Genomic DNA, 16,843 nt, shown 5'->3' with positions numbered 1-16,843 from the left:
TACGCTCAGACTATTAAAATGTTTCATTTGCTTGCTTGGGGCTTGAGGTGGCTCTGTTATGTAGAAGTGGAGCAAGTGTATTATATGCACTTATTATATGAAAATGTAATGTGTATAATACCATATCAAATTAATAAAGGTAAAGCATTGCCATTTGGGCCTGCTGCGCAGGCTTGGATTTGCGGTACAGCACAGCATTATTTTCTTGTTTTCAATACTAACCAGATCCTCATTAACAATTGTTAGCAGCAGCTCTTCTCTCCCTCGAAGCCAGGGCTGGAAGTACCTGAAACCCTGAGCACAGGACAGAGACGAAGAGGGGGTCATTTGTGGTTACAAATTCTTCAAGGCGTGCCCGAGACCAGCGGCCCCCACATACACGAGTGACGAGTCGCTGGCACAGGAAGAAGGCAGTGCTGCTTTCACCATTTTACGTTTTTTTGGTGCAACCACTCCCTTACGGAGCTATGTGTGTGTGTGGGTGGGTGGCTGGGTGGCTGGCTGGCTCCGTCTGAGCACGAAAACAGCATGGTTGTTTTTCACCACCTGTGCGCAACCTAACACACGCACAAACACACACGCACATATTAACTGTATATATGGTGATTTCGGGTGTGCCAGTACAGTACAGTGACAGTACAGTAGAGGGACCCCCACATTGTCATTTCTCAACCGTTTCGGACGTGGGGCGGCTCGCCGGAATCGGGTCGGCACCCTGGGTGCGTTCCTGTGGGTCTGGAACTCCCCCCCCCCCACACACAGAGTTGCACCACTCACTTCACACAAGATCTTTTTTTCTTGTCCACAGTCTCAGAACCCAGTACAGCTGGAAATGCATTGAATTTACTTTACAACCTGCAGTGATCCAAGCAATGCCAAGTCTGTCAGGAAGTACTGCAGTCTCCTCCTTTGCTCTCTCTCTCGCTTCTGTTGACGCGCACACACACACACACACACACACACACACACACACACACACACACACACACACACACACGCGCGCGCACACACACACACACACACACACACGCACGCACGCACGCACGCACGCACGCACGCACGCACGCACACACACACACACACACACACACACACACACACACACACACACACACACACACACACACACACACACACACACACACACAATAGCAGAAAGTGGGTAGATGGTAAGTGCTTGAATTGCCTTTCTCATATACTGTAATACTGTATGTCCAGCAGCACTTGATTCACAATCAATTGCAGTTATACAGACAGCTTGACCTAGCATCCTAGCTAGCAACTCGTTCATTTAGCCTCCTCCCTCCCAGTGGCCAGTCCAGTATCCTAGCAACGCACGCAACGCCTTTTTTCAGCATCCTCCCGGCTTGAAACCTCGATACGCCCTCAACACAATGGGATATTAAACTATAAAAGCATTGCGATTCATTGATTTGTAACTCTCAAGTCAAAAGGCTACATAACCCAACGTTGAAATAGACTGCATGGGGAATTGCTATTTTTGCCCCAAACGGAATGTATTCTTAATCCATCCATGTCTAATGTCATAAAACATATTTTGTGTGCGGTTGTTCTGTAGGCTACTTACACTGCCACTGCTCATCGTGTACTGTAGAAAACAGCGCAGATCAACGTCGTACCATTACGCCTTCATAGTTCATACACAATCATGAGTGACTGAGCGAATATATAGCGACTCGATCTCTGGCGCCGCTGCTACTGTATTGCTATTCATTTATTTTCTTATCAAGTTCTTATCTCAGATATGACTTTCATAGGAATAGGAATAGGATTGGTGATTACTGATTATATCTCCAAATCTCCTCCCATGCATTAGCAATGCATTATCCTGACAAATAAGCCTCCGAGTTTTTACAGACGGCAGGGTGTTGTCTGTCTGCCCAGACTGCCCTACTCTCCCCTGAGTCCCCTCAGAAGGTAACAACCCCTTCATGTGAGTGCGCATGTTGTTTTCAGTTCCGCCGGCAGATGGCGCCCGATGACCTATTTTATTACTTCTGCAATAAAGATCAGATAGAATAGATACACCAGTGTACAAAACAAAAATGCCAGTCTATAAGCTTATCAGCTATTTTCATTACTTATGTGCAATACTCCTGTATGTCTGATGAAGTAGGACATTATATAGTTTACGAAAAAACATGTAATGTTGCTATATGGGGATAGGCCTTTCACTGTCTGACAGTGGTTTATTTCTGTCTGATGGTGATGCTATGCAGTAGAAAACAACACCATACAGGGCTTGACATTAACATTTTGAGGCACTTGTCCTTTGGACAAGTACATTTCCCATTCACTTGTCCGGGCACAAAAGTGAAGTCACTTGTCCGGAGCATGCACAAGCACACAATAGCCTACATTTTAAACCAACTAATGGTTTTGGTGAATACATGTTATTAGATGAATATTCTCAGTTTAGTTAATAGGCCTGGAATGTCTGATCTCTTACATACATTTCATGTATTCCAAATACATGCACAATAATTATTGGGTGAGTATGCACACATGTGCCACACATTTAAATGCAGATGAGGTCAGTCTGCAAACGTGTGCAGATAGGAACGATCTATGGCTGTGTATTTAGAATACATGAAATGTAAGATGACAGACATTCTAGGGCTAGGGCTAGTAACAATATTGGAAAGGTGATTATTAGGAAAGCCAGACAATGATGCCAGACAATAATGTTGCCTGCTAGGAACAAGTACAACTTTTAAGCACAGAAAGAGTTAGTACTTGTCCCGGACAACAGCACAAGCCTTAATGTTAAGCCCTGAATATGAATATAAATTTTACAGACCAACAAGGACACACTGCAAACAAAGGGTTTATATAGACAGGGGTAACAGGACACAGGTGAACTCAAAATACAATCAAACACAGGATAGGCTAACAGGCAAACAGAACACAGGTGACTAGGATACAATAATCAGGTAGGTAATACAGAACAGGAAACACCAACAAGAGGAGGCAGGAAGGCACAGAACAATATTACAAAATAAGACAACCAAAACAACAACGGAGTTAACAGTAAACCAAAACCAAACTATAGAACAATACAGAATAAGTCCAAAACCTAATAAGTGTTCAAAGGCAACACACATGACAAGCCCTTCTGGGCACAGGTCTCCACCAGGAGGATATAGGAGTGTGTGTGATGTTTGGCAAAATGTTTAGGAGTAATATAATCATGTTTTGTGTGTGTGTGTGTGTCTGTGTGTTTAAATAGCCAATGTGAGAGTTAAAGAGGTTAAACTGATTTTTATGCTATATTAAATGACGGTAACCCCTCTCTAGTTCTTCTGAAATGACACATTATGTGCACACCAGTTGCCTTTTTTTTTTTTTTTTTTTTACTTTTTCTCCCCCAACTATCTGTGCCAATGAAGACTGACTACTACAAGCTGTGTGCTCATCACTTGTGGAAGTACTTCACCTCATGGTTAGTAAAGCATGATTGCGCCTCCTTTCCTTTCAGCTCTGTCTGTGTGCAATGTCCGCAATGGGCTCTATGCACACACGCCAGTTTGGAAAGAACTTGGGGCCCCTTCCCTACTTCCTTCACAGGACAGGTGTTACCGCTTATGCTAAAAAAGGCTCTGTTCCATTCTGGTCAAACAGAGTCTGTGCGTGTTGGCTCACTGGAAACATTGCTACACCAGTGGCCCAGTGGATCTCAAAGTGTCCTTGAGTGGGTTCAACGGGTGTGTAACTCTGAGTGTACAAATGGGACCAAATGAACCCGTAAGGGTCCATTTGTACACTCTGAGTTATGTGGGTCCTTAAAATTAAAAAACTTTGAGATCCACTATACACTAAACGGAATAGAGCCTTAATTATGGTATCATCATCAGCAACACCTGTGAAGGAAGTAGGGAAGCAGCCTGGAAGTAGGAAGAGTTTATTCTGTGTGCAAATAGCCCATTCCGTTTAGTCCAGAGTTTGAAGACTCAAAACGGGGTCTTCAGCCATACTACAGGAGGGTCACCAAATCATTGTGTGGTAGTAACATTATTATTATTTCCCACTTAACCACTTGCATGTCAGAGAGACACATTGTGAGCTTATATAGATCAGCAAAGACATTTGGTGTAGAGGGAAAAAGCAGGCCAAGTACAGAGCCAAAGGTCAAGTTTGGAGTGTATATTCAGTGGTTCTCAAACACCCATTTGTTTTTGGTGCCGAGCACCAAACACTAGTGAATTTCTCTTTTTGGTCACACATAAAGTTTGGGAACCACTGGTCGGCTATTTGAAAATAGTAGATCTACAAGCCTGTATATGTGTAGTTGGACTTATTGTGAATAGTTGTCGTCTGATGAGAGACTATTATACAAATAAACGTAGCCTTGCCTCAGTCACACAAACGTATGTTATTATAAAGTGTTGCAACTGTTATAGTTGGATTATCTCTATTCAGGTTTTTTCTTTTTGTGTACTCTGAAATCCCCATCATTAATTTATCCCCGATACCCTTACAGGTCCAATAGCCCTGCAGAAACTTGGGTTTTTATACAAAAATAAAGTGACGTTTACCCAGTACAAACTTGATATATAGCTGGAGTATGGAAAGAAAGTGACGTTTACTAGAGATATAGAAGACAAACTAGAGAAACGGAAGCATGGGATAATATCACGCAATTCCACATTTATTTTGATATCCATTAACATAATGACAAACAAAACAAAACAAAAAAGTACAAATCTCTCTTAAACTCTAACTGATCAAACTGATCAAACAGCATAACTGATCATATGTGATCAATACAGTGTAACTAATACAGCTGAACGTATATTGTCATTTAAATACAAGCTGGGAACGTCAAAAAAAACATATCGATGTAGCTTGGCTATATTCCCTATTTTAAAAGGTTTTTCAAAATAGTAAAACATCATAAGATAGGGACCTAGAACCGATCTGAACCCCCAAACCCGACTGGGAACCTCACACTCGTGCGGAAGAAGAGTGATGACAAAAGTGACATGGACGATGAAGCCACTGATCTCAGAAAATAAACAAATAGTGCATAGGAAAAGGACATGAATCTGGAAAATGGGAGAGAAAGAACATTGTTCATGGTCATTGAACCACGCCTTACCCACACATCACACATCAACTCTCCAACAATACCCCCTTTTCACATATTCCTGTAACAATGCACATAATAAAAGAGACCCAAAAGAAGCACGCAACATCACAAGGTCATATCATGTGTTGAATAAAAACAAATAACTAAAGATTTCTTCTTTTGTGAAGTGATTACTTGTATTAAAAGATGAAATATTCATGCTATGTTTAAACAACGAGAAAAATACAAGTATTTCTTGATTGATTTCAATTATGCCTACGACGTCAATAATCAATTTCAAAAAGAAATTATCAAAGATTGTAATGATTACTTCTGGTGAACATATGGAGAAGGGTGGAAAAGAAATAAGCCAAAAGCAAAATATTTCCAAGGTAACCTAAAAACTGGAAAACTTTGGAACTTTGTTTCTATAATTTCAGTTTTCCATAACCTTCATCTAGAAGCTATCTGACAAACATATCTGAATATAGAGTAACTGCTAAACCTGAACCAGTTGCAAGAAACCCACAGGAATTTGGACCCGACCCGCTTACTTGCTAGAATGCGCTTACGAATTGTATCTTATAATACAGGGGGGATATGTTGTGGTTTTATTCTTTTCATTATACAATCAATCACATCTTATGGGTTAGGAATAGGAATGTAAGTGTACCTGCAGATTAGCACATGGATCAAATGGATCTTATCCTTTGGCTGTCCACAACTGTCCATTCTAGTTAGGTCAGGTCACCCTGATAGCTATGTTACTTTGGCAGGATGTGCACATGTGTGTACGTGTGACAAATAAGCAGCAGAGGCGCCTCAGAAACTACTGGAAGGACACTGCTATTTATATATGCCATAGAGACCTGACAGGAAAGAATGAGATGACGAATATGATGATGCACTTCTAGAACACTGCAACGGTGATAAAGGTCACCAAAGGATACTATAAATGTAATGTGAGGACTACACTGGCTAAACTAATGGCCTTAGAGGTATCCTCCTGGGAGATAACATGGCTTTGCCTGGCTTTTGAACAAACCAAGTTAATTAAAGTCGTCGTCTTCGCCTTTCTTGGAAAGCCCACCACAACTACCAGCTGTAGGGGTTGTGGTGGTGGGAGCTGGCTCTGTGCTGAGGGTGGTACGGGTGGACTCTGGCAGGGGGCTGTCTTCTGCTTCGTACGTGGTGGTAGTGGCTGGTCACGGTCACCTCACGGGAAAGAGCACCTGGAACAGTCCAACCTCCATGTCAGAATGAATGTTAATTTCTAATAGCACATTTCAAGACAATTCAAAGTGCTTTACACAAAACATAGCATTAAAGAAGTAATACACCCCAAAGATTTTTTAGTTTTGGTCCCATTCCTAAGCCAATTTTTTTCCAATAAAGGTTTAAGTTAAAACTGCTTCGACATTCCAACCCACTGAGGAGAAACATTTATGAGAACAGCCACATAACTGTAGCCAAAGATCCAAAACTACAACCATCCAAAATCTAAAATATCTAAAACCACATATTATACACATAAAGACCCCTAGGAAAGGAAAAGAAAAGTTCTAAATCTTCTAAATAACATATTTCTTTGCATTTCTTTCATAAAAGACATGAATAGTGGAATTAGCAGAGTAGAAATAGCCGATCTACAAGCTCAAAATGTGTTGCATCCCCACACGTTTTGAGCTTGTAGATCGTCTCTCCTATTTCCCCTTTCTTAATGTTTGAAAATATATGACAATTGTTGGTAACGATCATGACGATTATGCAAAAAACAAATAGCGATTATCTCAAATAACGGCAATTATGTAATAATTGTGACAGGTCTGTCTACGGCTCAAGATTATTATGACCTGAATATGACCCAAAACAGGAAGTTGGGAAAGAAGTGAAACATTTCCAAGCGGTTAGGGTTTAGTAACCAACGCAAGGTTACTTTAAAATTAGACATTTTGCGTGTGGATGTAAAGAATATTTGGCGCTGCACTGCGGCGACATGGACATAAGGGCTACGCTTGCATGCAGGCCCTTTGTCTAAGACAAATGTCTTCCTCGGGAGACAAATAATAAAGAACCTTGAATAGTAATGGTCAAATAAATACCTGCGTTTTGTGGCACACTCACGTAGCGCCCTCTTTTAGCGCCATTCTGCCATGACGGCACTGAATTCTCACTGTACCCTGTACCCATTGGGTACCCTGTGGGAAAACATACCTTGGGTCACATCACATGTATCTGGTGAACATTATAGGACTGATTACTGCCTCTTGTATGATAAGAGGTTGGGTTGGCCTTCCTTGGCTGACAGGTGAAACAAACACTGGTACCAGTTTATATTTAAGGCCATTGATTTCTACATCGCAATCGTAAGTTTTCTCTTTAGAAGAGTTAATATTGTAACCGCGATGCAGCATGAAGTGAGAAATTAGCCCAGAACATCCACGCTTTGATCCACTGTCCGGATGCAGGGTAGATTCTGAGAAAAAAGGGTTATAAGTTGAGGCTTAACAGGGAAGTGTATGGGTGCGCGGCTGAGCGCACACAAAACAGGTCGGGCGAGGCTGAGCAATGCGTTGCCTAGCAGTAAATAGCCGATCAACAAGCTCACACCGTGACGCGTTGTGAGCTTGTAGATCTGCTATTTTTGGTGAAGCGGATTTGGGTACTGCAGGCTGAAAAAGAACGCACCTGCTGCCTCTGGCGCTTGGACATGCTCACGGTCAGTTCTGTGCACCCGGCCGGTCTGGTTCCTGGTCCGCTCAAAGGTGGAACGGCCGGTGGGGGGTGGCGGCAGCGGACGTGACTAGGGACGGCGAGCGTGCAGGGCCTGGCCCTTCTCCTCCTCCTCCTCCCAGTATGCAGTCAAATATAGGCTATAGGTCATCGCCCGGCCTATCAACTTGGTCGTGACTTTGGTCAGCCTCACGGCCTCCCAGTGGAGCCTTCGCAGCTCCGCCATGTCTGCCGCTGATGGGGTGTCTCCCACCCAGGCGAGGAGAGCAGACGTCTTGCTTTGCAGGAGGGAAAGCACGCTGAGGGCCTTCGCGGCCACTCTCAGGGTGCCGTACAACTTCCTGCTGACGGCGGAGGGATCCTTGTCGTTCGGCAGAACGAAGGATGGCTCACTCTGCGCACCGCACTGAGCGTCGCGGGGAATCCCTCGGCTAAAGGGGGAGTAGGCGGCGCTTGGGCTGCGGCCTGGCGCTGCTCAACCCCAAGTCCTCCCAAACCGTGGACTCTATTGCCGCTGATGCCTCCTCCGCAGGCCACTCCAGGCCGCACCTCAGCGTCACCCTCTTGAAGGCGTCGACGAAGCCTGGTCCTGGGGCGGGCTTCCGGCTTGGGCCACAGCCCGGACATCCTCCCTGGCTGTGGCCCGGGGAGGGACCGTAAGCCGGGCCTCCAGCTGCAGCCTTTTGGGACGGGGAGGGACCGTAAGCCGGGCCTCCAGCTGCAGCCTTTTGGGACGGCAGCCCTGTTCGTTCTATGCAACATTGTTTTCTCACTCAACGGTAAAGAAACCGACATAACACTATAACAGGTTATCTGCACATTTCTACAGTTACAATTAAATTACTTTTAAGTAAAATTACTTTACCAAAATTGTCACAACGCCGCGAGGCGTTATGGGCTTGCAGATCTGCTATTTAACGCACCCCTCACCAACCTTAATCGGGTCGTTTTAACGCACCCCTCACCAACGCATGTGGAATATTAACGCTTCTAAAGAGAGATCAGATGTTACAGCGCAAGGTATTAATGGAAAATCTGCCTCATCTGCTGGGCAAATTTTGGCGCACTGGAAGTATTAAGAGGACTCTGATGATAAGACAAACCCGCATTTTTCAAGACTAATTTGTGGAAAAAGAACATTGAATGTCAAATAGTCTAGTCCCTGATTATAATACGACCACGTTTTTTACTCTTATATTCAGCACAATAGGGTATTTTGTCTGTGGAACAGAGTCAAACCAAATGCTCGTCAGGACGGGTCACGGCCTGAAACGTTTGGGAACCCTTGGAGCGAACAACGAACCGCTGTGATCACAAGGGTCAGCACCAGTGGATGACGGCCTACCTTTTGCCTGCATTGCTGCCTGCCATCTGTGCCAGTCTGGATTGTGCCACTCGCCATCTATGGGAAGAACTACAAAAGCCACAATGCCTTTGGTCAGTGAAACGTTAAAAGAAGTGTTGTTAACCACTTAAAACCCTGTATAATAATAATAATATAACCACTTAAAACCCTGTATAATAAAAATGTTAAAGTTATAAAATATAGAGAAATAGTTTCTGCCCGACAGCTTATCCCGACGATATCTTAAAATAGCAGATCTACAAGTTGCGACACATTGTGAGCTTGTAGATGTACAATTTTATGCAAAGCTTTTCCCCACAATATGGATATTAAGGATTAGGATTTAAGCGGGGGAAAAAAAATACAACCCATGTTTATGGCAGAGGACCTTGAAGGGGCAGGGGGTCCCCAGCAAAATGTCTTATTATGGCACTAGTCTCGGGTTGCCAGACTGTTGACTCTCGCAATTTTCAAATGCTTCCGTCATACAGTCTGGAGCATGGAAGCTCTGATCATGATTCATGAGTATGCAATAAAGAGTAAGTGAAGCCTCCTCCCCAGTCCCCAATTAACCTAACCTAAGCATAAATCACTTGCTGCTTAGCAGAAATAGAAATTAAAATAAATAAATGTGTCCACTCAATATAGCATTCTGCGATTGTGGAATAGTTGTCTGGCTACAACCCCATTTTATGCTTCAGCAATTCAAAATTGGTCACATCACGGTGCGTTGTCAGCTTGAAGATCAGCTATTTATATAAAAAAAAACATATTTTCAGATGGGGGGTCCATGGCCAAATATGTACTATTAACCCATTAATACCGGGAAATGCATCAGTGTCATTTTTGATTTTAGCTAAACAAAAATAGATCTACAAGCTCACAGCACGTCACTTTGTGCTGCACTGTGAGCTTGTAAATCTGCTATTTTTGATAAAAACTAAAAGATCCGATTTGAGAAACAACTCCTATTTGACTGGATTGTGACTGCAGTCTAAAAGGGGGCCTAAGTGGAGGTGAAGATGTTACCCGGGTCACTGGTGAAGTCCAGCTGTGAGACGACAGCAGCTGTGCAGCTGCTGCTGTCCTCAGGCTGACCACCTGGACTGGACCTGGACAGTGCTGCCTTTGCTTTCCTTTTCTTTCCTTTGCTGGACGTGCTTCCTTTGTTCCCTGGCAGGCAGGACAGGACAGGAGAGAAGAAACAACAGTAGAGCAGCGCTTCTCAACCAGTGGCTGTGGGTCCACCAAAACAACTGTCCGTCAACTACCCTTTTTCACTGACGAGAACAAAATAAACACTAAACAAAAACTAAGCTATGAACGATGTTGTCAACAAATAATAACTAGACTAAAATGTCTAAGGTTTTATGGCCTCAATTACACCCAAAAAACCTGAACTTTGAACATTCAGTGGATTTTCTGTGGTCTAGGGTTTTCTCTATTGTGTTCTGAAGCCTTGAGCCACAATGAAAACAGGTAAAACAGTGACATCTGCTGGCAAATCCCATTGACATACAGTCATACAGTATATGGGATTTGCAGGCTGCAGGAAAATCAGAGCACTTGTTTGAGCCAGAAAACCACAGAAAATCTACTGAATGTTAAAAGTTCAGGTATTTTTGGTGCAATGCTCAGAAAACCCAAAAGAAATTAAGAAAAATTACAAAATCCTTTTTTATGTCACAATCCCTTTGAAGCTGCTATAAGCAATAATATGTGAACATTTTAATTACGGCCCCTAGATGTGTCACAGAGACTAATCTTTTTGGGGAGCGTTCTACCCATTGCTGGCTGTCTGAATAAAGAAAAGAAAAAAAAGAAAAGAAAATTTGACATATTATTTCTTATAGCAGCTTTAACCCATTCTGACCTGAGATCAGATTCATACGAGGTTTCCGCCGGACACACACTGGTCTGACGAACCCGTTCTGACCTGAGATCAGATTCTAAAAATGTCAGTCGCTCTTCGATTTTTCAAATAGCTAAAGCATAACATGATGCTGACACCAAAATGGGTGCCCGGTCAGAATGGGTTAAGAAGGGACTAGTGGAGAAGAGATCCAGTAGAACTAAAAGACAAGTCATTTTATGTTTGGTTGTTTTCACCCTGTAGCAGATCTACAAGCTCACAGCTTATAGGTTTTCCAACCAAGTGTAAAATCAGGCATTACGACACCATTTTGTCGACAAAATCAACTGTAGTCAACTAACATCCTATGGCATTTAGTCAACTAAAACTAAAACATTTCAATGACTAAAACCAAATGAAAAGACATATGACTGAAACTAAATCAAAATGTGCTGTCAAAATCAACACTGCAATTTAAGAACTTTTTAATACCTAAAAAAAGGTTGAGAACCACTGTGAAATAGAGTGCCCAAAAGTCTGGAATCACTGCCCCTCCCCCGCCTCTTTCAACCCGGTCTCTATCTTTATGGCATATGATTATAGGTAGAAGAATCTCGGAAAGTTTGGAATGTTTGGCGGTCCGGTTTTCATTTTCCACAAGCTCGGTGGTCGTTTCAATTACACTGCACTACAAAACGTCACCTGCACTATGATGCCGAACAAACCTGAGAAAATAGAACAACGTGTACGTTCCGTAATGCACTTCCAATGGTGAAAGCTGTGTTGTTTGGCCCGGAAAAGGAATGGTGTAGTCGGCCAAAAGCCCTGAAATACCCGTATGTGTGAACTTAAAGAACACGCAAGCACACACACGTGCACACACACACACACACACACACACACACACACACACACACACACACGTGCACACACTAGAGTTCTCAAACTCTGCCCGAACCCGACCAGGCCCGACCCGACCAGACATTTTAGGGCCGGGCCGGGCCTAAAATGTATGCTAATAAGTAGGGCCGGGTCGGGCCTGGGGCTCCATGAAAAAATATATATATATATTGAATTTGTTTAGAATAATAAAAATAATAGTTCTGTTCTGTCTGTTTGTGTATTTATCTATTATGAAGATGGTGCTGACTGGCGTTTCACTTTTACTCTGTGTAGAGTCCTCAAATTCTGCACAAACCCGACCAGGCCCGACCCGACCCGACATTTTAGGGCCGGGTCGGGCCTAAAATCTATGCTAATTAGTCGGGCCGGGCCGGGCCTAGGGCCTGATCAGTTAGGGCCCAGTTAGGGCCGGGCCTTAATTTTCGGTCCCGATGAGAACTCTAGCACACACACACACACACACACACACACACACACACGTGCACACACACCTCGTACAATGTGTACAAGATCAAGCAAGGCTTGATAAAGGGGTGCACTTTGTTCAGTGGGAGGTCCGTGGGGGTCGGAGGCACATTCCTGCTCGCTGCGGACGGCATCCCGTTCGACTCGCTGGCACGCTGCTGGAACTACCGACAGAAAGGCACAGTACCACATGATCATTTAACTCGGGGGTCTTCAACATGGACACCTCGGGGGTCCTCGGAGATACTACAGGGGGACTACAGGGGGGGGCGCCGCCAAATCTATATGTGAAATGTATAGATTTGTATCTTCAGACTCCATCTTAGCCCATAGCACTTGCCGTAGCAAAGGCGTATGCAAAGGCTCAACTTATGTAATTTAGATAGCATTTTTGTAGACATACGCATAGTTTCTGTAAATCGCTCTGGTTTAAGAGCGTCTGCTAAATGCCTCAATTGTAAATTGTAAGTGTTTTATATTTTTAGATTAACCAGTTTGAACCCCAACGTCTTACTTTGCCAAAGAAATGCCGATCTACAAGCTACAAGTAACACCTGTGAATGAAGTCGGAAGAGGCCCGGAAAGGACGAAGAGTTATTGCCAAAATGGCATACAGTATGTGCATAGAAAGAGGAATTTATCCAGAGTGACTTAGAACTAAATGTGAAATCATGAGTACACATGAACAAGTCAACAAGGAGAATAGTCTCAGAGAGTGCAAAGAGAACGATGTCGGGCTTAAACATCTTGTACTGCTATGCCAATCACATCTCGGCTTGCACTGCTGCACCAATCACAGCTGGAAGAACCAATCTACTATAGGAGCAGATTGCAGTCACAGATGCTTGCCCCTCTTTCTCACAAACCAGAGCAGGGATGCATTTTTAGTTTTCATTTTCTATATTTTATGCCACGGAACCCCCTTTTTTAGGACACAATAAAGGCATAGTTCACCCCTCAAATGACTTTTGTTCTATCTTCTACTCCCCCCATGTAGACTTGAATTGATGGATGGATTGTATTTTTTTGCATACCAAAGCCAATAATTTGATGACTAGCAGTGGAGGGAGCCTGTAATCAAATGATTAGTTTAGGATTGTGACCAAAATAAATAAATATTATATATCCACGAATTAAAGTCTCCATGGGGTGAGTAATCAATAGAACAAAAGTCATATTGCCGGTGAACTATCGATCTACCCAAGTGTTTTAAAGTCAGATTTATCCACATCCACCCAAGTGTTATAATTTATAACACTTGGGTGGATGTGGATAAATCTGACTTTAGAACTTATAAAGTCAGATTTATCCACATCCACCCAATGGTTATAAAGTCAGATTTATCCACATCCACCCAATGGTTATAAAGTTAGATTTTTCAAAAGACAAATACACCTAGAAACCTCCCCGCATGTGCATGCACGCACGCACACACGCACGTAAACACACGCACAAGTGCCCACCTGGGTGAGTTGGTTCCTCATAACACAACCCAAATAATTGTTATTTAAGATGTATAATAAGAGCAATGAGCATACCCAGGCATTTACAGTACATACTGTAACTGTACACCTCGACAGTGGGTGCAGGGCCAATAAGGCAATCATGTCTTAAACTTAAAGGAATTCTTTTGCCTAAAGAACGGTGTGCAGGCCCTACCTCCTTCCATATTTAAGATGTATATACACAGCTCCATGAAAACATAGTAAAAAAAGAAAGTACAGTGCCCGACTCAAGGCTGGGCACTGCATCCCATGTGGTGTGTGTGAAACGGTTCTCGTTACGTGGATTACAGACGTACACACACATGTACATACAGAGACGGGGTACATTTATTGTAAGATGAAATGCAATCGCACTTTTTCAAAATGCAAACATGGCGGCCGTGTGAATATGGTCTGTCGGCAAAAGCGTCTCGCTAGACCTGTCAAAATCGCTCAATTGCAATTATGATCGTCATGATCATTTCCATGTTGAAAGATGTTTACATATCTTCAAACATGTTCAAAAATGTTGGACAAAATGTTTTGAGCTTGTACATCGGCCATTTCCACTATTCCAATAAAGTATTTAGTTATTAAATCATGCAATTTATTTGTCATAATCTGCCTAGCATATTTGTTTACGAAGCATAAAAGCCAAGCAGAAATGTAGTTTCCTATGTCATAATGTTCCAATGTTCATAATCATGACAGCCCTATACTAGGTCTGGCTCTACAGCTGGCAGTGTTGATTTCGTCGACTAAATCTATGACGATCAATGTCCATCGACTACCTTTTTTCACTTGAAAAAAAACGAAAATAAAAACTAAGGTATGACATTGATAACTAAAACTAAGACTAAATATATACTGAGAATTCTTTAGGAAATAAAAACTACACTAAAATGTTAGGGAGGGGCCTGGGCCATGGCTCAGTGGTCCAGGCACCTTGGCTGGTAATCCAGTCTGGCAGTGTGCCGTGGGTTCGACTCCCAATTTCGACGGCCTTTACTGCATGTCTTCCCCCCCATTTCCTGTCAGCCTATTGTCTGTCCCTCCATAAAAAATATAAAATAAAAGGCGAAAGCCACAACAACAAAAAAACATTTAAAAAAAATGTTAGGGAGGGACTAGTGGAGAAGAGATCCAGTAGAAGAAGAGTCGTTTTAGGTTTGGTTGTGCTCGTGGGTGGTGTTGCGCTCCGACATGAGCAGATCTGCTATTTTCAGCATGCAACCAAGTGTGAAATCAGGCATTACGACGCCATCAAGGCCCGCCAACATATATTTTAGTCTTATGATATTTAGTCCAGTGGTTCCCAAACTTTGTCATGTCAAGGACCCCCAAATTGACATTTATTAGCCCGCGGACGCCCATTTAAAAAAGATATGCCAGGGACCCCCCATTAGAGAATAATTGTATGGCTCTGATTCTCAACCATTTTAATTTCAAAGACCCCCAGTTTGAAGGGCCCTATTTAATGGCATTTCTATCTCTGGGACACCAATGTATATTGTAAAGTTAATTTAACTCTGAGAGTGTACAAATGGAACCAAATAGACCCTACCTTTTAAACACTCTTGAGTTGTCAGAAGTCTGCTACGCTTAGCCACATGTTTTGGTCGTGTCCCAGATTGACTACATTTTGGACAGAGAATATTTAATACCTTCTCGTATATCTGTAACTATAGATCCCAATCCAATAACGGCGTTGTTTGGTGCCCCTCCAGAGGGAATACAAATACCAAACTCATCAGGCTGAAGCTATAGCGTTCTCCTCTTTACTTGCCAGACGCCTGATACTATTTAATTGGAAAAAGGCAGCGCCGCCGTCTCACAAACGTTGGGTGGAGGATGTTATGTCATATCTCAAACTCGAAGAATTTAAATATACAATCAGGGGCTCCACTCAGAAATATACCAGAGTTTGGCAACCGTTTCTAACCTACTTTGCGGTAGTATTTTCTACATAGTCATGAAACTAGACCAAAAGGTAAAACATTTTAGATGACAAAAAAAAGGCAAAATCCACACTGGACAGTGGGTTGTATTTACCTGGGTTGTGCAGGATCTGCTGAGGTGCGAGGTATTCTGGGCCGGGTGTCCAAACTTTGTCCTCTCTCAGCAGTTGAACTGAAATAACATACAGTAGGAGAAAACCAGTGATTATCAACCTGTTGGGCCAAGGCCCACAGGTGACTTCTAGTTGTTTTTAGTACTACAGTAGTTGCCTAGTTTAATAGTCGACTAGTTGTTTAACTACCTAATACTGTAAAAAAAAATATATCAACTAGTTAACTAGTACAAGGTCAACTAGTGGATTTACTAGTCGACTAGTTGAATAGTCGACTAGTTGCTTAAAGCCTTGTGAGCCGCGAGGGTACTTTTAAACATTGGCCAAATTGTAAAATAATATAAGTAACGCCTTTGTTTTTTCTCGGCTTGATTACTGCAATGCACTTTTTCTGGACTGCCAAAGAAAACAACTGACAGATTACAACAAAGAGTTTTTTTTGTTTGGCTTTCGTTTTTATTTTATATATTTTACACTGCCAGACTGGATTACCAGCCAAGGTGCCTGGACCACTGAGCCACGGCCCAGGGCGGCAGAGTTTTAACTAAAACTAAGATGAGATAACAATTTCTCCAGTTTTAGCTTCACTGCACTGGCTTCCGGTTGTTTTATACTGGTTTATAAAGCTCTCAATGGTCTCGCACCTTCCTACCTACATGACTGCCTGCCTAAATATGTCCCAATCCACCCCCCCAGGTGACGTCTTCCACTGCTGGCCTGCTCGCTGTGCCTAAAAGAAATGGCAACTAAAAAACACAGTGAGGCAGCTTTCTGCTTATGGGCCGACGGCATGGAACAAACTCCCACTATACCTTCAACAAGCCTATGTCGATATTTTTAAAGCACAGCTCAAGACCTACTTCTACACTCTTGCTTTTAGTTGATCTTTTAAATGCATTGT

Source organism: Protomyctophum parallelum, assembly GCF_964188405.1.
Source record: "Protomyctophum parallelum genome assembly, chromosome: 18".
NCBI classification, from domain to species: domain Eukaryota; kingdom Metazoa; phylum Chordata; class Actinopteri; order Myctophiformes; family Myctophidae; genus Protomyctophum; species Protomyctophum parallelum.
Note: the sequence above shows the minus strand (reverse complement) of the source record.